General features: G+C 39.4%; 1 long non-coding RNA gene across 2 annotated transcripts in view; it reads right to left on the bottom strand.

Annotated features, from left to right (window-relative positions):
- Positions 1–24,054, bottom strand: part of LOC106886013 — a 100,571-nt gene extending 76,517 nt beyond the window's left edge. For both annotated transcript variants that reach the window (XR_001411554.1, XR_001411553.1), the window contains exons 1-2: positions 23,815–24,054; positions 7,017–7,143 (exon numbers count right to left, since the gene is read on the bottom strand). This is a non-coding gene — a long non-coding RNA (uncharacterized LOC106886013). The remainder of the gene's footprint in view (positions 1–7,016; positions 7,144–23,814) is intronic.
- Positions 24,055–25,030: the final 976 nt, after the last annotated feature.

Below are 25,030 nucleotides of genomic sequence, written 5' to 3'. Positions count from 1 at the left end.
TTGGCTCCACATCCTATCACCCTTCTCAAAGCTTACTCTATAGCCTGGTGTGTAAGCTGCTCCCCTGTAAGGCAGAAAATGCAAATTCATATCTACTCAGGCAGAGGTGGGATTTGAAGTGGGATCTCTCAACTACTGAACAAATGCCACTAGACCAGACTGAGGGTGTCAACGCCAAGCTCAAAGAATATCTGTAACATTGAATCCTGCAGGTGAGCGACCCATTTCTAAATTTGAAATCCTGATGAGAGGTCTGAGGTGCAAGTCAGATGCTGAACTGCTCAGCGATGTCAAGGGTGGAGTCATTCTGGGCATGCAGAGCAGCAAGCCTTAAGGCACACCAGAAACATCTTAAATTAGACACTTAGACTATACCTGCATATATGTGATTGCAAAGATCTATGTGTTTTCTTATCTTGGAAATATTAACCTTCACACTTTCAGCATGTCCAATCACCTCCAGCTTCCAAATCTAGAACACAGAGCAGCAGGCTGTAAACAGAAATCTAGGGGTACATTGATTTGGGCTTTGTAAATTAAAAGCTAAACTGCTCAATGAGATCCTGAATAGTACAGGTCCGTGGAGAGCCTGGTGATGACATGAAGCTGTGCTAGGACATAGAAAATGAGAACAAAGCTCTGCATACCTGGGGTCAAACTTTCCAAGCTGTCTCAGTTGAAGTTCTATTTTTTTCATATGGCAGTGTACATTACCTGTGCAACTGAGCACAGTTGGGCATGAACTTGTCTGAATCCATTCCCATTCAATTTCGGGCACAAACCCTGTGGAGACCATGAATCCTACTATGAATTTTGTACAAATCTCTCTATATAAGTCATTTTACATTCATACAAAAGGAGGGTTTTGATATCCTGTGCCAGACAGCTATTGAAATTTCATGGGTGTATGAGATGGACACATTTTATGACCCCTTAACTAATTATTGTGCCATTACTACCCTTGGTGCTCTCTACATTTGCTGACCCTAGATTATACTTACATACCACTCTTCACATGCTTTCAGACTGAATATGACTTTCCTCTCATATCCATTTTCATTTAACTCTGATCTGTCCCTTTTTTGAAATTCTGAGCTGGTTTTCATAAAAATCTTATCTACAATCAAAGTTCTGATTCTCTTTAATGCTCTGGGATATGGCCTTATCTCATGCTATTATTAAAAACCGAAAGCTCTTTTATACAGGTATATTTTTGACCTCTGCTCTTCTCTATTTGGAACAAAACCTGCAGCAGCATGGCCAAGAATAGAAGCGGCATCGCTCAGCTTCCAATTCTATACTTTAACCACTAGATGATGCTTCCTGTGAGTATATAAAGTTTCATTTAAATGCAAAATTCTCACTATATTTCCTTCCGCTTATGATGTGTTAATATTATTTTTTACATCCTGGCTCTCCTTGACCTCCCTCCTCCTCCTGGGCTTCGCAGATTTTCAAGGTCTGTTAGAACAGCGGAGGAACATTTATGTTGCTACTTGTCACTCAGCCTGGATGTGAAAGGTTCCCATCAAACAGCTGGGATAGTTATTACACCACAGTCAGCTCTGTTTAAACAAAGGACTCTCATGACTTTGTGTGAAAAAAACTTCTGATAATGCAGATAATTTAGGAAACAAGTAGAAACCTTTAGAGGGTATTACCACCAGCCAAGCATTTGTATTATCCAAGTTCAGCACTTTCAATATGCGACAAAATGTCCCAAAGTCCTTTTTTTGAAGCCACATGAATAAACCGGGATGCATCCCACTTAAACTGAGGGCAGTATATTTGTATAACACAGTGTAAAGACAGAGTGAATGCAAGCCAATCACCGTTACAGTAAAAACAAATACTGTAGTTCTGTAGACAAAATTACCTGGTAAATGGATAAAGAATTGTCGTTGGTATATTGTACTCTTCCAAGAGAAATTAAGACTACCAAGAAATTAAGATCTAAGTAGAAGCGAACAAAAGGGTCGATAAAAGAGGCTATATTGCACATCAATCTATTGCAAAAGGTTTTGATAGTAAAACTACTTATTTGTGACTATGACATTTCTGACTGTAGGTCATGAAGTTGTTTTCCAAGTGCAGAAGGAAGGTAAAAGAAACATGCTATTTTCTACAAATGCTTGGGTTCTATTTAAAAAATCTTGTCAACCAGAAATGAGGAGGAGTGTCTGAGTAAGAGCAACCATAAGAATAGTCATTATCTTCTGAAATACCAGCTTACCACAGACAATGTATTTGACCAGCAGTACGATCATATGTTCGTGTCATTCTGATCAGGAATAACACTACACTGCTAAGTTCCAAATTTGCACTGCACATTAGTACCCAGCTTTTCATTGAGCTGGTAAACAGCCACAGTGAATTAAGTACATGTTGCAATGACAGATGGTCAAAATTGAAATTTCTGTTCTGCAGGAAATCCTGACCCTTCAGAATTTGATTATGCTCTAAATAGAAAGAATGCCACTACTTCAGAATTTCCCATTAAACAAATATCTTGAAGATATTCAAGACAGATTTTGGATTCAGGAATCTAAACCAAAAGCATTTTGCTAATGACAAAACAATTTATTTTTATATGATTGAATGGTTTTAGTTTGATGCTTTAGTATGAAGGTTTAGATCAATTTTATCTAAAGACTTTCTAAACCACTTTAGATTACTGTCATGGTTTCGACTGGGATAGAGTTGACTTTCTTGCTGGCAGCTGGTGCGGTGCCATGTGTTGGATTTGAGATGGGAGTGGTGGTGATGGCACACAGATGTTTACAGTTGCTGTTGAGCAGTCAAGACTGCTTCTCACACCACCCTGCCAGCAAGTAGGATGGGAGGGCACAAAAAGTTGGGAGGAGACACAGCCAGGACAGCTGACCCCAACTGACCAAAGGGTTATTCCGTACCATATAATGTCATGCTCAGTATATAAAGCTGGGGGAAGAAGAAGACATTTGAAGTTATGGAGTTTGTCTTCCCAAGTTACCACTATGTGTGATGGAGCCCTGCTTTCCCAGAGATGGCTGAATGCCTGCCTGCTCAGCAGAAGTAGTAAATTAATTCCTTGTTTTGCTTTGCTTGCATGAGTGGCTTTTGCTTTACTGTCTTTACCTCAACCCATGAGTTTTCCTTATTTTTCCCCATTCTTTTCCCCATCCCACTGGTAGGGAGGGGTGGGGAGGGAAACTGAGAGAGGCTGCATGCTCCTAGTTGCCAGCTGAGGTTAAACCATGACAGCTGTATTTCATGTCATCATAGTAATACAGTTAACATTCATATATAATGTAAAAGTCAGAACAAAATAAAGAACCAGCATTACTAAACCAGAAGATTTTTACAAAACTGAAACAATTATTTCTGACAGTTCTCTGTGGGTATCTTTACCATATCTGTTATGAAGCCTTAAAATATTGACTACCCTTCATTCATTGATAAAATACAAAACAAACTTCCCTTCCCCTGCCCCAAAACTATTCCATTGAAAAATGTGATTAGTTCTGGCATCACTGAAGTGAGTGGGAATTTTGACATTGACATCAGTGAAGTCAGAACTTTATTCACTGATTTCAGAAGGACTACTTGTGTACTTGAATACATGAAAACCTAAGTGCTGTATTGATCTGGAACCTTAACAATAAAACTTCAAGGAGAATGATCTCATCTCAGCGTCAGCTGAGAGCATAGACCAAGACTCTTAAGCATACCGCATAGGCTCAAACAAGCAAAAGCATTGTCCAGCCAGACTCTAAGACAATTTTCCATGAATTTACATCATCTGGAATAACAGTAAAAGGAGATTATTTCAAAATCAGTATGACCAGCCCACCAATTTTAAAGTATCTTCAACCACAGGAAACTAGTGACATGCTATTTTTACCATACACTTAGAAAAAATCATTACCGTTATTGCATTATTAAAATCTGCATACTTATAAATAAGGTATTGATTTCTGACATTCAGGAGATACTGTTCTCAACAGTTACTAGAATAAAACTAAACCATATGGTAACATAAACAACAGGAGAATTCACCAAATGTAGGTAAATATGCCTCAGGCACCATCTATTATGTGCACATCTGCCTCCAGGGCAGATTGCTACCATCTAGCATTACCAAGGGGCTCCATGTCTTTCTCAGGAAACAACTACAAACATCCCCAACAAATCATGGTGCTAAATATATGTTGCTCAGTCAATAAGACATTGCCTTCTGTCTTGGTTATGCCTGGGAGAGAATGTTTCTTTTTTTTGTAAGTTAAAAAAAAAAGAAAAAAAAAAAAGAGTAGTTTCTTTTCTGCCCTCCTGCATAATCCCTTGAGCCAGTGCTTTATTACAGACCTGAAAAGCCTCATGGGGCCCTTTTGTCACGGAACAGGCAGGGCTTCGTTTCCCACATATAGGCTTCTTTGCCCATCTACACTGCCCACCACTTTTCTCATGGCACCTCGGAGACTAAAATTCTTTTGGACGTCCACTGGCCTAGATATAAACATGAAGCTAAAGATCCTTACATCATCTCAGGCTGATATAGTCTGAAGTGACAATCCCACTGCTGCAAATGACAGAAGACTAACAACCATTCTCACCTACCTCCAAAAATTTCCTTTGCTAGTGCAAAGTAAAAGGCAACTTAATTTTAAACAATAGAGAAGTATATTTAAGAAAGAGTAGGAAACAATATTTCAAGCACAAATCATGCAATGCAAATGACTGCAAAATGCCATTGAAATTTTCAGAATGATCACTTAAAAGCTTCATTGTTTTCTTTAAATGAATGTTTATTTTTGGTACAGTAACTCGATATTTTTGGTATCAGTAGGCGGAATGTACTTTCTAATCTCAACTTTATATGAGTATTAGCCAGAGCTTTGCAACTACTTTAATCCAAACAGATGACTGTATTTAATACTGCGGTATAACCTTGCTTAGTCTCCAAAATAAATTTGCAAAGGGAGTGGAATACTCTGAGGATAATTAATGTGATAGTGAGATGTTTTTATCTTGATGTCATTATTTGAAACCGACTAAATTAAATTTGTTATGTTAAGTAATCTGGGGCACCAAATGGAACTGGAACCCTACTTCCTACATACAGAAATATACCAGGACACAAAGCCCTGTCACAAAGCAGACTATCCAAGCAGCCACAGCATAAGAAAGAAGCTCTATTATTCATAATATTGTTATAGTATATATTTATGTATATTCAATAATAGTGAATACATATTCATTATATTATTCATAAGAAGAAGCCCTATTATGACTGGCCCAAGAGCAACTCACCTATGTTCCCAGAGCAAATACATGACAGAGATGGAAACTGAGCAGGGATCTCCCAAGTGCCAAGGTCTTAAGTCCCAACCATCACTATGGAAGAACCTGCACTGACCCCACTGGATCTATATTTGAACTATGGCAGCCAGATACAAGACAAAACAGAGATGGGCAGCAAGTAAGCATCCACTGAAATGCTAGTCTAAGGACCCACTGTCTGTGTTGACAGATGCGTTTTTCCATTTTGACAGTGCGATTCCACTCGAGTTCTCTGATCACCTTCTAAGTATTGCTGGATATTGCTATTGAATTTGCCACATTTTTAAAAGTACAAATTATATCCTATGTTTATTAATTATCTCTATAGACAGCAAAAGCAAATAAGGTATTTAACACTGATAAGAATTATTGGCCTGATAGAATGTGCAAAAGTTTCACTGGAAACTCATGGAAAATGGCCAGAAGTCAACATTACCAGGAGCATAAAACTAGAGAAACTGCAGGGAAAACCCCTTCCAACCTAGCCGATTCTATGATTCTATGATGATTGCAGGCAAATCAAGGTTCAGTAAACATTCAGCATCTGTGGGTTCCTTACGGTTTTTCTTAAGCCAGAATGAAAGGGTTAAGCACATAATTCTCTATCCCTTTTTCTTTCTTTTTTTTTTTTTTTTTTTTTTCCCAAAAAGAGTCTCCCTAGAGGTCTCCCAAGGCCTGAATCTATCGCTGCATTATTTAGTCACTTTAGGTGTCTTTCCTTCTTCTTTGCAGCAATTTTGCCTAAGCACTCCTGGGACTGGTATTGCATTACAGATTCATCAATGATTTGCTGCTTACTCTACATTATCCCACAAGTGCTGAGGCAAACAGTTCTTTGCCAGGATCAAATGATGTTCTATATTCGCCTGCAGTTTAAAATCTTGTTAATGTTGACACTTCTGATGAAAGCTCTGCAGTGAAGCTGGAATGAGTGAAACCTGAAGGCTTTGGTGACTGCCAAATAAATGGGTACTCAGGGCACAAAGTTTTTTCCACGTCCTCTATACGCCCACAGGGGCATCATCAACTCAGGTGACATCTTTACCAGAAACAATGTCAAATAGAACACCTAACGCACTCTGTCTGTGCGTGGATGATATTGCTCATGGGTGACGGGGTGACTGTTTGCTACCCTACGTTGCTAAACCAGTGTATCTGAGAAAGAACTTTGCTCTAAAGTCAATTAAATTTAATGGAAAGACTCCAAATTACTTCAATGATCTTTGGACCAAGCTCAATAAGAACTAATTAGGCCTTGATTCCAAAGGTTAGTTGTCAGAATTATTCATAGATTTTTGTTTGTTTGTTTTTAATATTGGATGAGAAGCTCTTTTTTCATTGTTTAGAGGGACTTACATCACTTTGAAAGTCTTAAGTTGCAAATACAGATGCCAGTATTAAAAACATTAATTTCAGATAATAAGTAGAGAAATTTTATGCCCTGTGTAAATGTGGGGGAAGAAGGAAATACACACTAGAGTTAGTGACACCTGTAATTTAGTTCTGTGGTATTTACTATACTCCAGAGCCTTACCAAACCTTACACTGTTCTACATGAATACAGGTAGGTTTACTAACTATAGCTTCCAGTTCTGCCAACAAAATCTAGGACCAGAGCTGGACTTTTCATAACGCACCTCACTCCCTCTTCTTGAAACTCCTGAGACAGAATAAGATTGCACGCCTGAAAAACTTACCACAGGAGGGAACACACTTGAAGAAAGGCGATGACACAGGTTCCTCATAGGGGAGTGATACCACAGGAAATGGCTGAGCAGGCTCAGCACTTTGTAAGATTTATTTATTCTGGCAGCAGATCACCACCTGCAAATCAAATTAAGAAATGCTCACAATCTAAAAGTCACAAATTCAACCAGGGTGAATTATATGATGTCATTTATCTGATTATTTTCCTCCTATTTTTTTTCCTTATAAATCATCCCAGTAGGCCATGAATTTTTTCTTTGGACTTTCTCCATTACTACAAATAAATTGCTAAATCATTTCTACATATTAGTCAGTAGCTTATTGCTTTTTTATAGGAAGTTTTCCTGGAAATTGCAGGAAGTACTTAAATTTCAAAGCATAATAAATATAATATACACAAATTGTATTTATAGCATACAAGACAGGAAACATAGATGCAATTCTTCTCTATGAATTGGTCAGACAACAAAATGATTTAACTTAAAGCATGGTCTTCAAAAAAAGACCTAAAATCTGCCTTTGGATACTAGAGTCCAATTCTCTTTGGTGCTAACAAAATGTCAAGTCACATTCTAGCAGAACGTGGGCTGCACCTTTGCTGCTGAGCTCTGAAACCCTAGTTACAGGAGAAGAGGAGAGTCTTTTCTTTGTGGTATAAGGGAGGGGATGACAGGAAAGACATAGCTGACACACTCACAGGGTGCACACAAAGGCAGAGAGCAAAAAGCTCTTCCTGTAGGCAGGGACTGTTCCCTCCTTTCTCCATGATAGAGACTTATCCCCCTGAAATAGAAGGAGGTGAAGGAGGATGGCTGCTCCCCTCCTCCATCTCCCACCTCCTTATACTCACCAAAGGGACAAGCTCAGGTGATTTCTGGCACAGAGGTTTTCAACAGACTGCCCCCACCTGCCCCTTTGGCAAAGGCCATATCAGCTGAAACAGGCACCTGCTCCATACCCTCTCCAAATCACAGGTCACTCACTGTCTTAAAGCAGATGAAACACTAGGGTACAAATGGGATGCACTGAAGGTCATCTGATGAAAGTCATGGTGGGCACAGGTATATTACACACTCATCATTTGCCCTGTGTGTGGACATGAACTACTGGCAAACCCATTTGGTCTGAAGTGTTGGTCTGCAGAGCTGACTTGTAATTAAGAGTCTCTTGCAGAGCTGTGGCGTACCCTGTACAAATCCAAGCTTTAGAAGCAGTGACACTGTCAACCTGAGCAAAAGCCAATGAAGGTGTGACCAAATAGCCTTTCTGAAAATCAGTTTCTCAACAGTCTTGTGGTTGTGCTGAGTAACAGTTACTCAGATTTCTAATTAACAGACCATATAATAGATTTCGGGTTAATAAAAAGTAAAATTGGAAGAGCTCAGATGCACTAAATACCTGTGATGATGCCAGTCTAATTGCGATTACGTTGTGTAAGTATCTTTGCAACTTGTATTAAAATAATAACAACAGAACTGGCATTAATTTATGCCCAGTCAATCAGAATGATCCATAACGTGGAAGTTTTTAACAAACTGCTGTCCAACAGTTTTGACATGTTTTAAAACAAGCCATGCTGATCAGCCCTGTAGAGGCTAATGCTTCTAAGCTTAATGACTCTCCAAAGAGGAGGAGGCATAAAGATTTAGCGACTCAGTAGACGTGACTGCACAGACCTCTGCAGACAGCTTGGAAATGACAAACAATTTGTTAATAGAGAAGCTTTATTTTTATATTATTTTTTGCCGATGAAGTGAAAACAGAGCATTGATTAAGCAATCCAAGCTGAGAATATTCTGTCCAAATTTGAGAGCTTTCAGACAGGCAGCTGGTTCCAAGGCTTTGAAATACAACTTCTGCTTGTTGTTCGATGCTTAAAGATACCTATCCTAGAGCCACCGACAGTAATTGATGTCAAGCTGACACTGTAGTTCGCAGATGGATTTCGGTTGTGTGCGCCATGCCACATGCACAACACTTGTGTAAAAAATGCTTTTTGTCTCAAAGACTACGAATGGAGAGAAAGGATGAATAGAGCCATCCACAAAAAAGTTCTCCACACAAATGGAGTATGGCTGAAGAATAACAATAGCCCAACACACTCTTAACTCACCATCACCCCTCTCTTCCTCCTATCAGATGAAGTCATTTGTGTATAAATTCAGACCGAGCCTTTCACATGCAACACTAGCTTTCTGCACGGCTCAGATTCTAAGCTCATTTCCTGTGAACTAATTTTACTGAAGTGACCATACTCATGTAAATGAGCACTAGGTGTCTAGAGGTAATTACAAATATTTGTGCTTTTTTCCTTTGCAGAGAATTCAGTTTTCCAAAGGAGCTTTAAATACAAGCTTTTGGCCTGCACAGATATTGAAGTTTGAGTGACTCATATTCTCATTCCCTTGTGTAGCTACATTATTAGACTGTATTTCCCCCAATTCATCAGAGAATAGGCTATGTCCATAGCCATAAAGCAGAGATAGTGGCACGTCACGGGAGATTAGGTCCAGACAGGAAAAAAGGCCCCTAAGTAGAACAGAAGCAAGAAGCATCTAAATTATAAGACTCAGAAGTTATTATGTAGCCTTTTTGGAATTAAAATGAATACGACTTGTGGTTGAATATTTGGAGTTTGAGGTGGGTTTGTTTTTATTAAAATAAGCCTGCAAAAATAACATGGTTTTCACTACAAATCTCCTAATGCACCTACAGAAAACTTGCTGCAATGAAAAATTTTCACCTTAATCAGGTCAGTTTGTTTGGACAGACTGCTGAGTAAATACCTATGCCATATTATTTGTATTGTAGCTCTTTCTCCACAGCTAAGAAAAATCAACACAGACATATAAGCCAAGTCAAAAATATGCATTATTTTTAACAAATAAGTATTAAAATAAATTATATGTTTTTTCAACTAGTGATCTGTACATTTTACATGCCTGAAAATTAAACCAGTTATTTTGTCTCTCTAGATTTTAAATCAACTCCCATCACTCTAACAGGCTGTTAACAGAGGGAGTGTCCTTGATATAGCAGGATTGTTTTCCTGAAAAGTTCATGCAGGAGTACAAATCCTAAGGCTAAGGTCCTGTTTTCTGAAAATCTTGCTCAGAAAGCCAGTACATGCCCCTCAGAAGGGGCAGCTTTCCACTACCATGATTTATCATCCCCGTTTAACCTATTCTGTCCATATTCTTGATGGAAAAGTTTCTAATTGTTTGAATACCTCCTTCTTCCCTGAAAAAAAACAATCAGAACAAGAGAACAAAACAAAGATTTCTGTCAGCTATTTTAGAACAGAGACTGGGGAAAAAAACATTTCCAGTGGTAAAATTATTTGGATGGGGCGGTTTGAGATGAATTACTGAGCACAAGATTTATTGGGTGAGTAAAACTTCAACACCAGTGCCAGCGGAAACCCTCCTGTACTCCTTGTAGTATTCTTTACAACACTGTGCTCGTACCTGACAATTCTGTAGATATTCATAGCCTGAGTACCATCTTGATCAGAATTTCTTTGAAATTCCTTAATATAACATTATGTAAGCACTTCTATGAGATTTGTTGCTGTTCTTTTGGTAAATACAATATGGAGTTTTGCTGCCAGAGAGGAAAGTAACAGCTTTGTACGCACATGAGATTACACTCTTCAAAACAAAATTCTGTTTCCTTTTCTTTCCTATGACTCAGGATCCTGCTTTGCTGTGAAGTTAACACAGTGGTAAGTACTGAATCACACACAGATTCCTCACTAATCTCTCCTGAATCTTTCTGACACACACAGAAGTGATATTCCAGCTAAATTTTATCAGTCAAACTTAGATTCACTGAGATGTTACTGAAATAAATCGATGTATTTACATACAGAAGAGATTTGGGAGATTTTTTTTTTCATTCCCACAGCAAAAAGTTACACTATTCAAAGTAGCTGTGTCCATTAGATTGAAAAAAAAACAACTGTTTTTTCATTAACTCATGACTTTAAATGTATTTCATAATTTATTTGCAGTGGAAAAAGGATTTATGAGTAGAAATCACAGGAGAGTCATAATTCAGGTCACATTTGTGCAGCTCACCAGCTAATCTGAAAATCTGAATGCACTGAGACTTCCCAATATCTTCTCAGAATTGTGTGTAATATTACTTATGAAGAGGCTCAATCTAAAGGGAAGCTCTTTATATACCAAAAAATATTTTCTGCATTGTCATCTAATTCTTTGTTCAGTCATTTTATGCCTATTGCTCAAAATTTGTAAATTAACAGCCAAATCAGGTTTTGACCCATTCACTGTCTTCTCCCTGTAACAGATTAATAACTAATATATACTCCCCTACTGGATTGGCTAAAAAATGCAATGGCACATACCATGCTTTCTCCTTCTACCAACTACTTTGTAATCTAGTGACAGATTATTAAAGTGAAAGCAGGGAAATAAATGATATTTTATCTCTTTTCATTCCCAGTATCCTACTGAAATTTCCTACTCCTATTAATGACTGTACCGGATGAAAACAGGAAAAATCTTCCTGCAACTGAGAAAGAGACCGAGAAGTCAAGGAGATTGGGTTCAGCTACTGGTCTTGCCCTAGATGAGTGACTCTGGCTTATTTTCCACATTTCACACTGACCATAAAGACATATTTGCTTCCTTTGGCCCTGAATGTATTTTACATATTTCAGTTGCAAGCTCTTTGGGGCAGAGTCTGCTGCTGAATATGCTTTTCCAATGTTAATGCAACACAGACATGATATATCTTGAGATCTGACAAAAATCCAAGTACTAAGTAGTTACCAAGGAACTTTCTCCACACAACAATTTAGTTCTGTGAAAGACCATTTTCCTGAGCTCTCAGTACAGCACTTGTACATTTGCAAATCACCAGGGTGCCAAAAGAAAATCTAATAATACTTAAAAACACAGAAATAAAACCTGAGTCAAGTGGCAAAAAGCCTATTAGAGAAATACTAGGCACTTGGACAAATCCCTGCATCCTTCAGTTTCCAAGCAGTTTCATCTTCCAAATTATTCTGCACTTCTTTTGATACTGCACATGTATCTCTTAAACAGCTTTTACAGTTCAGTTAAAAAAGCCAACGCTGTGAGAAAATGCTGCACCTGGTGAAAGTACTTTAAGGAATGTAGACCCTGATTTGCAACCCTCTTCTCACACAAATAATCTTCATAGCTTTGATTATGACATAAGTAAGATTATTTATGTAAGAGAGAAGCAAGGTAGGCATAGGAATTTAAGAATTGCATAGCATAGTAAAGCATTGTAAAACAACAATAAAAATGGCATTTAAGCTTTCTAAGTTATGTCTCTTCTGTAGTACAGAAAAGAGACAGTAAATTGAAGAAGTAGCTTGTACAAATCAGCAGCCAGTAACTAGCGGAACCTTGGAAGAAGAGATCCCAGGCCTAACCTAAACAAATAAACATGTCAAAAAGAAGGCACTGGAAATAAGCAGAGTCCACACGGATTTCCAAAGGTGCTGTCCACAAACTAAAAACATCCGAGAGGTCAAGAAGTACAAAGATAAAGTTTGAACTGCCAAGAACCCAACTGAGTTATATCTTGCAAAGAATATGAAAACAAATATTAAAAGAACCTTTGGTAGTATAAATGAAAAAAAAAGACAAGGAAAAATGTTGTGAGACTGTGGAGGAAGGAGGGAGTAGAGACCAAAGACACCACAAGGAAAGGCTCTGAATATGTATTTTGCCACAGTTTTCAATAAAAGGTTGTAAGTTGAATTTAGAGAGAAAGATAGGGCACATAATGAGAAAGTCAGTATGAAAATAGAAACTACCACAGCTAACACAAAAGCCCAAGTCAAAAAGTTAAATGCATCAAGCTTGAAGTTTTGAAGATGATCAGGTAGAAACAAATGAGGGCTGAAGTTGCCAACGAGAGGGTGACTAAATGGGTCACATGATGAAAAAGGCAAGTTAAACCAGGGGACCTAGATTTTCAGTAGATCCTGGGAGACGTGCGATTACGAGCACAGTGTGGGTTTTACCTGCCCTGAAATCCTATACACATTCAAGAAAGATGAACGCAAATGGGGAAAAGTGCAGACAATAGCCTCTAAAATGAGTGAAGGAATGGAGATCATCGACTCATAGAATGGTTTGGGTTGGAAGGGACCTTAAAGATCATGTAGTTCCAACTCCCCTGCCATGGGCAGGGACACCTCCCAGTAGACCAGGTTGCTCAAAGCCCCATCCAGCCTGGTCTTGAACACTTCCAGGATGGAGCCCAGGATATGGTTGGCTTTCTGGGCTGCCTGCACACATTGCTGGCTCATGTTGAACTTTTTGTCCACCAACACCCCCAAGTCCTTCTCCTCAGGACTGCTCTCAATCTATTTTTCACCCAATCTGTATTTGTCCTTGGGATTGCCATGTCCCAGATGCAGGACCTTGCACTTGGCCTGGTTGAACTTCATGAGGTCTGCACAGACGCACCTCTCAAGCCTGTCCAGGTCCCTCTGGATGCTATCCCTTCCCTCCAGTGTGTTGACCATGCCACACAGCTTGGTGCCATTGGCAAACTTGCTGAGTGTGCACTCAATCCCACTGTCCATGCTGCCAACAAAGATGTTAAACAGCACTGGCTCCAGTACTGACCCCCGAGGAATGCCACTCATCACTGCTTTCCACTTGGACATCAAGCCGTTGACCACAACCCTTTGAGTGCAGCCATAAACAGATCCTCCATCCAAAGATACTAACAGAGGTAAGTTGTTTAGCCTAGTAATAAAGGAGCTAGGTAAGGATATAACTTCTGGCTAGAAATGCCTTGAGGAAGACACCTCCAGGTGGACGAAGTGTTATTTAAGTTAAAGAGCAACAATAGCACGAGGGATAAAGAAACAAACAAAACAAAACAAAAAAAAAAGACAGCATTCATGCCACATATTTATTTTGGCTGTAAAGAAGGGACCTAGCAATAAGTCTATGAGTTTTCCAAACAGTCTCCCAGATAGAATAGTAGCAACAAAATTACAACCTTCAAGTTGGAACTTGAGATACAGTTGGAAGTATCACATGCTGTAACACCCTTCACAATTGCCTGGACCCATTACTTGCGTCCACTGGTGACAGAATGTCCTTTAGCTCTTTCATGAATAGTGTGGTGGTGATATTTTTACTGTTTTGATGTTACTGGTGTCATTATGGGGGACATATCCAACAACATTTACCATTTCATTTTTCACATACAGTCTTCATTACAAAATCCATGTAAAACTAATTACACAGATAAAGGCTTTTGTGATAATGCAGGCTACTTGTATATGAAAATAAATAAATAGAAGAATGTAGGGCCCAAGATTATTTGAATAGCTAGGGCTCATGCAAATATAATCAACAGGAGCTTTAATTAGGAATAATTAAGTCTTTTGTGAAATAATCCAGGGTGAACTTGGAATTGTTTTAAAATTGTTATTAGCTGCTCAAATAGAGATTGTCAGATGGGTTTTCAGCACTCTAAAGCTGAGAAATTTAAGAGAAATAGTATGTTGCTGTATTTTCAGAATTTGTGGAGAGATGCATCTCTCCTGAAGAGAGTGAAGATTCGGCACTTTGTACGAGCAGAGAGGATATGGCCCAAACATTCCTGTTTGCAGATGATGACTTTACTGTATTATTCACTTTGTCTTGGCACAGTCAATCAGCAGAAGAAGTGCAGTGGAAATAACAAAGTCTTTTCTCTATTTGTTGATAACATTTTTAGCACATTTAAGGAGAAATCTGAAGAACCACAGTAATTTCTGCACCTCAGAAAATGTGTTGCGCATAGAGAAAAGGACAGAGAGGACATCAGTGCTTGTAAAATACAAAACAAAAAACAGGAAAATGCCTCCAAAAAGGGAATGTAAAAAACTAACTCCTAAAATACATTTTAAGGAAGTATTTGAAAGAACCTTTCCAGGTCATAGTGCCTATTTATACCCATTAAGTTTACACCTATTTGAACACAAATCAGTGGATTTATACTAGGGATGAATCTAATCTGTTTTGTGTATTCAAAATAATAGGTTCAAGGGATTAGCCAGGACAACAGAATTTTTATCAAATAGAATTCCTTTGTATCTATCCTCTCATTATCAGAAACACAACTATCTCCTAATTAGCACATCTCCAACTTTAACCTTTTGTCTTGACTGCAATCTCTTAGATTAGTGGTGATGTTCAGCCTCCTCCAAACTTCTTTCATAAATTGACTATTTCCATGGCAACAGCTGCCACTTTCATTCTATGAGCATCAAGAAAATGTGATTTCCTTTATATCAGTGGGCCAGGCTGGGTGTGCAACTTTGGCCTTTGTCAATGCTCTTTTCAGACAAAACTGTTTATTCCACAAGAAGAGGAAACAGGTGCAAGCACAATTCAGGAGGCAGTTGTTGGCTGATCCATGAAGTGGGATTGGCAATGGTCCGAAAGAGAGCTGTCGTACGACCCACCTGCAATGCCAGTACATTCTGCAGCTGCAAGAGGGAAGGACAAGTACATTCAACACCAGCCACCAAACTGAAATCAATATTTTGGGGGAAGGTTGGTTGTTTCTCGAGGTTTTTTTTCTTTTTGCTTGTTTCTTTGATGCCTCCACAAACAGTAGCAAGCTTAATGCCTTAACAGCTTAATGCCCCTGCAAGAATAGTTGAGAAACATTTAATGTAAATCAAGTGTTCTCATTCGAAGAGCACTGAACTTAAGCCAAAAAGAACATCAGCTCTTTGCTGAGAAGCTGACACAGCTTTAATGATCAGTGTCTTCATCTTCAACACTTACACCAGTCTGTAACCAAAGTCCTAATCTCAGCTGAAGTCAATTCGGTAAGCAGCATCAAACTTCAGTGGAACCAGCAAACACTCAAAACAAAGGTATTTTGTCTCCTGCCAGTCATGTGATTTCTTTCTGGAAGTTTATCAAATTGGAGGCTTCTTCCAGAAAACCCATCTGTTCTGTATGAATTCACCCTGACACCTTTACCTTCTTTGAAACTGAAGGTTTCCAAGTCAATCTCTTAAGATGAGAATGGATAAAGCGAGATTCACATCTACTTCTCCAGCAATCCACTGAAATAATCGAGTTTTCCCTTAGTCACAAATGTAAGATTGTGTCAGAAAATAGAGCTGCAATTTTCCAAAGTTAGTATTACACATTCTGTATCTTAAATTGGTCTTTAAAACATATTTTTAATTTTTTTAATGAGATTTTTAGCACTCATGTAAAGGACCAGCAGACGGCAAAGAAACTAAAAAATTAAACACAATTCTAGCTGCCTGTTTGCACTTTCTCCTTAATTACTCGTTAACTCTTTCAGCACTGGACCAGGTGATTGTTTTCTTTTAATTACATACTTTTAATTCCAGGTGTATCAATACCTGTTGTTAATTAGACTCTTGGAAAACTTGAACTCAGTTTGGATTTGGGCTACTGTTTTAAACCAAAATTACCAAGTATTTGAGGACAGAAAAATCACAGATCTGCTTTTGTGAAAGTGAAGTCAATGGTTACAGTTGTGCAACCTACATAAACTCCTTCCTTGCCCATTCCAACAGACGTTAAGATTGTTTAGAAATTGATTCATTTCTGACCTTCATATCTGAGCATTTATCACACTTCTACATCTGCAGATTTTGTTACCACCATCAGGTAACAAACCCAATACCAACAGTAAAATCCTGTAGCCAGAAAGGAAAATGCCACTAGTTAGAAATGATTAGCAGGCTGTAAACATACTGCAAGCCTAAGCTAGTATATTTACATGAATTTCACAGAACCTGGATGCCGTTCAGATTCAAAGCCTAATTCTGTCACTGGATCAAAATCCATAAAAGGCCAAATTAAAACTCTCAGTTCTGGGCTCACATTGGGAAAGCCTGGGTTTAAGTTTGAGCTCAGAGTCCTAAGCTCATGTTTATTTTCACTTCAGCTCACAAAAAATTGGTGAATAATCCAGAACTGCTCATCCAGGAAAGATTCCACAAAGGCCTGCCAAGTTCCAGACAATAGTTCATGGAAAAAAAAGAAGTGCGCAGATCTGCTGGCAGGAGATGCCTCTATCCACGCTCAACTTGCACATGTTCCTAGGGTGGTTCTCAAAAATGGAACACCCTTGGGATGGGAAGCATGAGGGAATTAATTGAACCACACTTGTGAATGCCACGAATACCTCTCAGAATTAACGGAAAGGAACAGCAAAGAAATTACGGCAGATTAACGAAAAAGAGGAAATGGTTGGCAGGAAGGGTTGCCTGCATGACTGGTAATATCGCAGCAACAAAAGCATTTTACAGAAAAACTCATCAGTTCTGCACCATAGTGCCGTGTTTATCATCTCGATAGTAGCAGTACATATTCTGATTCCACAGCCCAGTTTTGGAATCGTACTACAGGCACCAGGATTGTTAAGGTATTACTTTGATACCCCACAATACCAGCCTGCATGCTGTTTGGTGCCTTCCTGTGCCATCTGGCTGACTTCCACCTGGAAGAGGGGTGTGATTCTACCTGCACTGGCTCCTGGAGTCAGGAGAGGCACAGGAGGCAAGCAGCACTCCTTCTCCACTTTCCTCAAGGGCAACAATGCCTGCTCAGATCTCACTGGAAGCAGGCTGGGGAGGAGACCACTGTCCTGACCCACAAGTCCCACAAATCACACTCGTTGCTCAGCAATGTTAACAGGATTGCCACATTTAGTGTCTTTAGTATTTTATTTTATCTTTGGTATCAGTGATACGGGAGATTCAAATGGTGTTGCTTTGTCTTCACACTACTTGTAAGTGTCTCCAACTTCTGGCAAGCACTGCATCACAGGCCCTTCCTTCTTCATGCCAGGGAGACATAAACAGCATCCCTGCATTGGTGTCTGAGTTTTGAGCTTTTCTGCATATTTTTACTGTATATAAATGAAACGCAGCACACACCAATTGGTGAACTAATTGCTGTCAGAGCAGATGGGAAGATAGGCCTGAAAAAAGTATTTAGTACTTTTTTATCACGTGAGGGTAATGTAAGAGGGAAAGGATGTATTTTCCATTTCCTGAGGGCTGCAACAAAAGTTAAAGCGAGCTTTTATTATCAGTGGAGTTTAAGGAACAATTATCCAGCTCCAGCGGATGCACACCTTGCGACTAGCTCTATCTGATTCCCTCCTCTGGGGTTCAGGTTGCCTCCTGGGCACGTCACGTGCTGGGGGTTCACAGACCGCCAGTTCAAGCTGCTCCAGGCACCAGTGCTCAGGGGTAGTGTTGTGAAGCAATTCAAGATAACCAAAACCAGGAGCAAACCCATAAGGTACTCACGATAAAGAGGTGGCATTTGTTTCTGCATTTTGTGCAGTTATCTTGGAGGGACGCTAGCCCTTGGAGGGACAGTAATGCCCTCTGTGGGAAACCATTGCTCAGCGCTAACTTTCCAGTGGCAGCCACCATAAATATTCAAACAGAAATATAAATAGCACGGCACTATAAAAAGTAACAACAGCAACAGAGGTCTGTGTAAGGATCAGACCTCAAAACGTGACACTGCAGAAGAGATGCTGCATTGGAGCTATTCAGGCAGAAGGCTTCGGATTTGGAGAAGGAAGAACAGCTTGCCCAATGTCATTCCAGCAGTCAGCTGCTGGCCAGGGTTTTCAAAGTTGCACTTTATAACCCGACTTTCACAAAGGTCACACTAGCAAACTGGTGGGGCTTAATAGACCAAAGATGCATTTGGCTCTTATTCCAAGGCCCTTTCCCTGATTTTAGTATGGATGACAACAGAACAAACATCTCAATAGCTGCACAGAAAGGCCAATGCACAAATGTGCTACACTCAACATATGAAAGAAGTTTGAAGCCTTTCAAACCACTTATGTTTCCATGAAAAAGCCGTAGGTATCAACAGCAGAAGAAAATCCTAACATGGGAGGAAGGAGCCTGTATCCTACCATGCTAATTTGTATTGGTAGAGAGGAAAGTAAATAGCAATGTTAGCTATGCTGAGGATTTTCAGAAGTTGCATTTATTTTGGGTTTTCTTTCAAAAATAATGTTTTAATGAATATGCAGCATGGGTCTGTGGCACTGGTAGTGTGTCCATCACCATGGTACCTGAGCACTCAAGCAAATGATTAACCAGCAGAGCAAACGAAACAGAAGCACAGAGCCAACAGGCACTGTGACAAGCTCTTCATGGACCTGCCAGTACATCTCTATCTGGACCTTTACTCCTTCAGGCTTCCCACTGTCCTATCTTTAGGATAACCAGATAACCAGATCTTTTTTTCCAAACAGTGCTAAGGGATGCAGAGACTTCAGACTGCTTAGAAGGAAGGGTAAAATTAATAAAAAAGCCCCAAACATGCATGCTTTCATCAGGAAAACTTTGCTTAAGGACACAATAAATAAAAAAATAATTATCATTTGCACAAACTAAACCCAATTATGAATTGACAAAATTTGTTATGCCTACCATGACATCAGCCTGGCCACTTTAAAATCACTTTTCTAAAGAGGGAAAACAAGCCTTTTCCTCACTTAGGGCCAAACTGACCTTTCAGGAGACTGATGCAGACCATACATGAACACTACTGTCAGCATTATCTAATAATAATGAAAAGAATATACACTTCAAATAAGTAGCAAGTTAACAACAACTCTGATGTTGATGTTTGTTTAACATATGTGCACATAACTAAACTACTTCAAGCTTTTTCTGACTTGGGACGCTTAAGCAAAGACCTCTGGGGTTTTAGAAAACTATTGAACTAAACTGCTATTGAACATCTACCCTTTGCTGTTTTGTTTTCTGTACAAAATCACTGAGGAGCACAGGAAAGCAGAGGACATTGCATGAAGGCCGAATTTAGAAAGGCTAGATCGTTTCAGTATTGGGGAATTATGCAGCTCTAATACAAACCTCACTGAAGAAGTTTCCTGTTTTCCATCACTAGCCAGACAATAATACTGCAGTCTAATTAAATTACTATCATGCAGAGTTTTTCCTCTTTACTGTAGCTGCTTCAGACTTACGAAGTAGTTACATCCTCTTCATTTCAATTTATCCTTTAAAAGAGGAATAAGTTTTGGGGGCAATGACACAGTACCAGCAATGAAGACTCAAGTTCTCTTTTCCCAGTGTAGATAAAATATGTTATACTACCACTGTGCCTCAGCAACAGTTTTGAAGCAGCTACAGAGCAACGTACCACCCACCTATATTCAATTATGAAACTCTGGATTGAAGTTCACTCTAAGCATCAGTCTGATTCTGTCACCTCTCTTGTGTCAAAATTATATCCATCACTGTCATCTCCAAAGATTCAGATCACACACTTTATCAGGCTTTATAATCAAAGCTAATGGAAGACATGTTTGTTTAGCTGTTGTAAATGGCTTTGAAGATCTTGGTCTCAGCAAGGGCAATGAATTAAGGATGTCAGCTGGGCAAACAGTTTAATTTTGAATGAATTTAGTCAAAATTGATTACTGAAAAACTGGTATGAATCTTTCAAGTTCATATTATTTCACATACTTTAGCAGTAAATATTCCACCCCTTCTTGACATCTGATTCACCAAGCATAAAACTCAAAGAGTCAGCAATGAGGCCAGCTTCACAGACATGAGACCAACTCTGGATACTATAAACAAGTGTGAGAAGCTGCTTTTCATTTGCAGCAGGGAGTACAGCCCTCAAATGGTTTAGCCCTCAGCTGACTAAATCTCTTCGTAACAGCATTTCTGCTAAGCAGCCTAAACATGACAGCCAAAGCATTTAAGACAAAACCCAGAAACCAACAACTGCAAAGAACTATTCCATGACATGTCTTTTTGTTGGAAGTACTTGGTTTTTACTCTCTTTTGTCCATTTTCAAATGAATTAAAATAATAACTTAGGGGGAAAGAAAATTATCTTAAAATAGTCATGCTTTTTTTCCTCTCCCAGGTAATTTGGAGTCAGTACGAATCCAAAATAACAGCATGAGTGTTGAAAATTACAGGGTAAGGTTGGAAACCTCTGGAGGCCATGTAGTCCGACCTCACGCTCAAAGCAGTGCCACCTTTGAACAGATCATTCAGAATTAAAAGGAAAAGAAAATAATTTAAAGGAAAAAAAGAAAAAATGAAGACTTCTTGTATCACCTTTTTGTACCAGAAGGTAAAAAAAAGGAAGAAATGTTTTCCTGAAACATATAGCTTTTCTGTGTTGTTCAGAAGTATTACCAGTATGGCAAATATCTACAACTGCTTCCTTTGATTGACCTAGTTCCTTTTCTGTCACGATGCAGGTAACGGTTAGCACAGCATGTGGCAAACTCCAACTCAGTTGCCAGTGCTGCTCTGCCACACTCCAGGCCAGAAAAGGCTGGGAATGCCATGCATTCAGCTCCACTGACAGAGAAAATACTCTCTATCATTCATTAGCAGTCCCCTCTGCGTTAATTAAGGAATAGACCTGACAGCTGCTGCTGAGGGTTCCACCCCATCTTTCTGCTGGGAAAGCAAAGCCTCCAGGGTAGGGGCTGGACTACACAGCAAAGAACAGGGTGGGGGAACCAGGGTGGGAGATCTGAGTGAAACCCAGATGACTCATCAGAAAGTAAAATGTTCCTATTTTGGCAAGAGGCTGAAATAGCAGCCCTGGGTTGTGCTGCAGCACAGCAATAAATGACCCTGAGCACTTGGGACAAACTCCTGTATACTTTGATATTCCTAAAAGCAGGGGCTATTTCACATCTCATTAAGCAAAAAGGTTTACATGACAATTAACATATTAATTAGCAGTGTCTCTTTCACAGGTGGAAATTCAGCTTGAGCTTTCAACACTTTTAGACAACTGTTTTGTGAGTGAAAATGAAAGAGCAATTTTTTATGACTCAAGGTGACAAGGACTCATATCCAGAACTGGCATAGGAGTGTATTTGTCTATGTACTGAAGCACACTGCAACCAGACGATGGCCTTTCCCATAACTTCTATGCAAGGAGGGCCTCCTTGTACATCTGCAGTCTGCCATTCAGAGCCCAGCCCTTAGCGTGGGCAAGGTGCCAGGCCGGCCACTTCATAAGCTGACCATAAAAAGGCTTAACCTACCACTAAGTCACACAGAGGCAAAGCAAAGCCCGGACCTGAACAGGGAGCAGCTCCCATTTCTCAGCCCCAGCTGCTGACCTGTGTGGCCCCCCCTACAAAAATCCCTTTGATTCTATCTATAGAGATATGACCCGTGAGAAAACTCTTCAGTAAACAGTAACAAGCAACCAGGTTAATTTTTCTGAAAATAGAGAATTTTTATTGCCTGAGAGCTTCACATTTTAGAAAAAGAACTAAGAACTAATAATTTCTACCAGAGACCACTTTAAAGAAGAGTTGGTACACAACTACGGGTTTCCTTAAATGGCAGGTACGTTTCTCTCTGAGGTTTTCATTCAATACCATCTTTAATTTCCCTTATCTTTTGAGAGGATGGATTTGCGGGTATACAAGAAGATCTAGAGCACTGGCAATGGAGTGAAATGAAGAAAAACATTGGAGACTGGAACTTGTAGCTGTTAAGATCAGGGGGATTCTGATACTCACTGAGTCCCTTCCCTGTCAGATGGATGTTGCCAACCCATGGAAAATAGTGACATGCTTTATATATGTCATCTTTCATTTCCCTCAGGTACATACTCCAAGGAATCTGTGTTCTAAACAATGTATAAACAAACAATCATCATATTAATCTTTTACATATTTTGGCACTCAAAGCACAGATAAATCACTGTGCTGTAGCCTTACCTACCATTCCACTGACAAAATAAATGCAGGTTCAGGAGGAATACTAGGTAACTTTTCCTTTAATTAGCTTTTCAAAGCTGATGGTATTTTTTTAGAATATGCTTTATTCCTTTTATTTATCAGCTTGCCTTGTTTCAGATGGGTACTGTCTGACTCTGACTGACCTCTAGGTACCCTTGCACTTGCTCTGTGATATCCCCAGAATGTCAATGCTTCAATTCTTCATCTTTCATTTCCCAAACATTTCTTATCGGTCACTTCTGGTACCAGTTGCAGCTGAACTGGAAGTTATCCTCTGATAATCTGTACTGCTTTAATGGTTCCCAGCATCCTGAGGATATTTTCCAAGTGTTATGGTGACACCAGCTGAGATCTTGGCAATAGAAAAGTGTTTCATATGCTTATTTCCTTCCGAACTTAGTCTCTTGGTTTGTTCTGTTTTCCCAACCCTCTGTCAGCTCTCTGATTTCTGTGGCTTAACTCCTTTTGTTATTGCTATATTCTTTGTTATCACTTTTCAGTATCTTTCTAATAATAAAGCCTTTAAAGAATCTGAGGGCATTCCCACCATGCATCCAAAATCCCTTAATAAATTTCTCCAAACCTCCAAGTCACATTTGTCCAAAAGCTTAGCAAAAATCCCCCCTAAAAGGAACAACAATTGTCACATATTCTTTAAATATTTCTCTGTAAAGTAGAGTCTAGGAACTATAGCACATAAGCCCTATAAAATGATAAGCATGTTTCATTATTTCATCAAATATTACACATAAAACAAGTGACCAGTTTTAGCATGTCTCCAAAATAACATATGCTTGGAAACGCTTATCCTTGTAGCATCACTATCTTTTTTTTTTCCCCCAAGATAAAATCAGTCTTGCACCAGCATGCCTGAAAACCCAAAATTCTCATATAATTTCAATCACTCACTCAGTTTGCTCATGACTTTTACACAGCTGACTGAACACCTATTATCTCACCTGAAAGAGAAGCTGTGAGTTTGCTCACCTTAGTCACCTGCCGGATCTTTGAAATGCCTCCTCTTCTGTTCCTTCCAAAGAGTGCCTTCCCGCATCTCTCTGTCCATCCCCGAGTCCACTGAACATGCAGTCATCAATAAGTTCTGGCTAAGTTATCCTACGTAACTCTGAAGAAAAAAGGAGAGACTCGCAGGAGCTGCAGAAGGTCTTCTTTGCTCTCTTAAAATTTTTGTTTTCTTGGTGGTCTGTCACAGTCAGGTCTCCAGTAGTAAACTGAACAACCTATCCTCCTGGCTCTTCTTTTCTTCTTTTTCTTTTCTGTAAACACATAATCAGTGCTTCAAATCCTTTAGGTATCACAAACCGTATTTCTCTATTGCCCTCTACTGACTGCTACCTAACACCGCCCTCCTGGAGAACCGGCAAGCAACAGATACAGTACGCTCTCCTCCACCTCCCTCCCCTCCAATCAATAATGATACACGATGACCAAAAGTCAACACAAATCATTCTATTTTTTTCCTTTGTTACAAAACACTAGGCAGGATTTACAGCTTGTTGACCAGCCGTGGTAGCTACAAAACACTAAACAACAGAAGCAGGAAGCAGTTAGTAACATGGGTCTGCTGATGTGGTTTTTTTGGTGAATAAAAGCCAGGAAAAAGTAGAGACGAATGCATTCTGCTTTGAAATGCCAGTGAATTCACCCCACTGATGCCATAAATACTATACCAGGCAGCTGAGGGCTATCTGGTTTTAAGGCTCTGGTCCTGCCAGCACTGGATGCACAGAAATACGGACTTTTGATGGAAGTTCTGCAGACAGGGGCTCGTAGAGGCCACAATTTCTTGGTCATTTTCCCATTGCCTCTAGTGTTTTATTTGTTTAGCACATTCAGCACCGCATCTAACATGAGAAACATGGTTTCTTTCTCATGAGACAGGTAGTGGGACAGGATGCGTGATATACTGTATACGAATGGCACTGGGAGGTGCTGTTTGCACTGCTTTTCAGACAATGATGATCTATAACCCAAAAAGAAACCAGCAAACTAACATAAAAAAGGGGAATGGCCCAGCCTTGTTGCAGGAGCAGAAGAAAAAAAAAATTATAAGCGTTTCAGACAGGCTGGAGGACAGGAGGAGATTGAGGGGAAAAAAAAAAAAAAAAAAAAAAAAAGGGGTTACTAAAATTCTGCTAAACAGAGAGGCCCACAAAAAAAACCATTCCCCAAACACATACTG

The sequence above is a fragment of the Calidris pugnax genome, unplaced genomic scaffold, assembly GCF_001431845.1.
Source record: "Calidris pugnax isolate Ruff unplaced genomic scaffold, ASM143184v1 scaffold13, whole genome shotgun sequence".
Taxonomy (NCBI): domain Eukaryota; kingdom Metazoa; phylum Chordata; class Aves; order Charadriiformes; family Scolopacidae; genus Calidris; species Calidris pugnax.
Note: the sequence above shows the minus strand (reverse complement) of the source record. Positions and strands in the feature narration are given on the sequence as shown.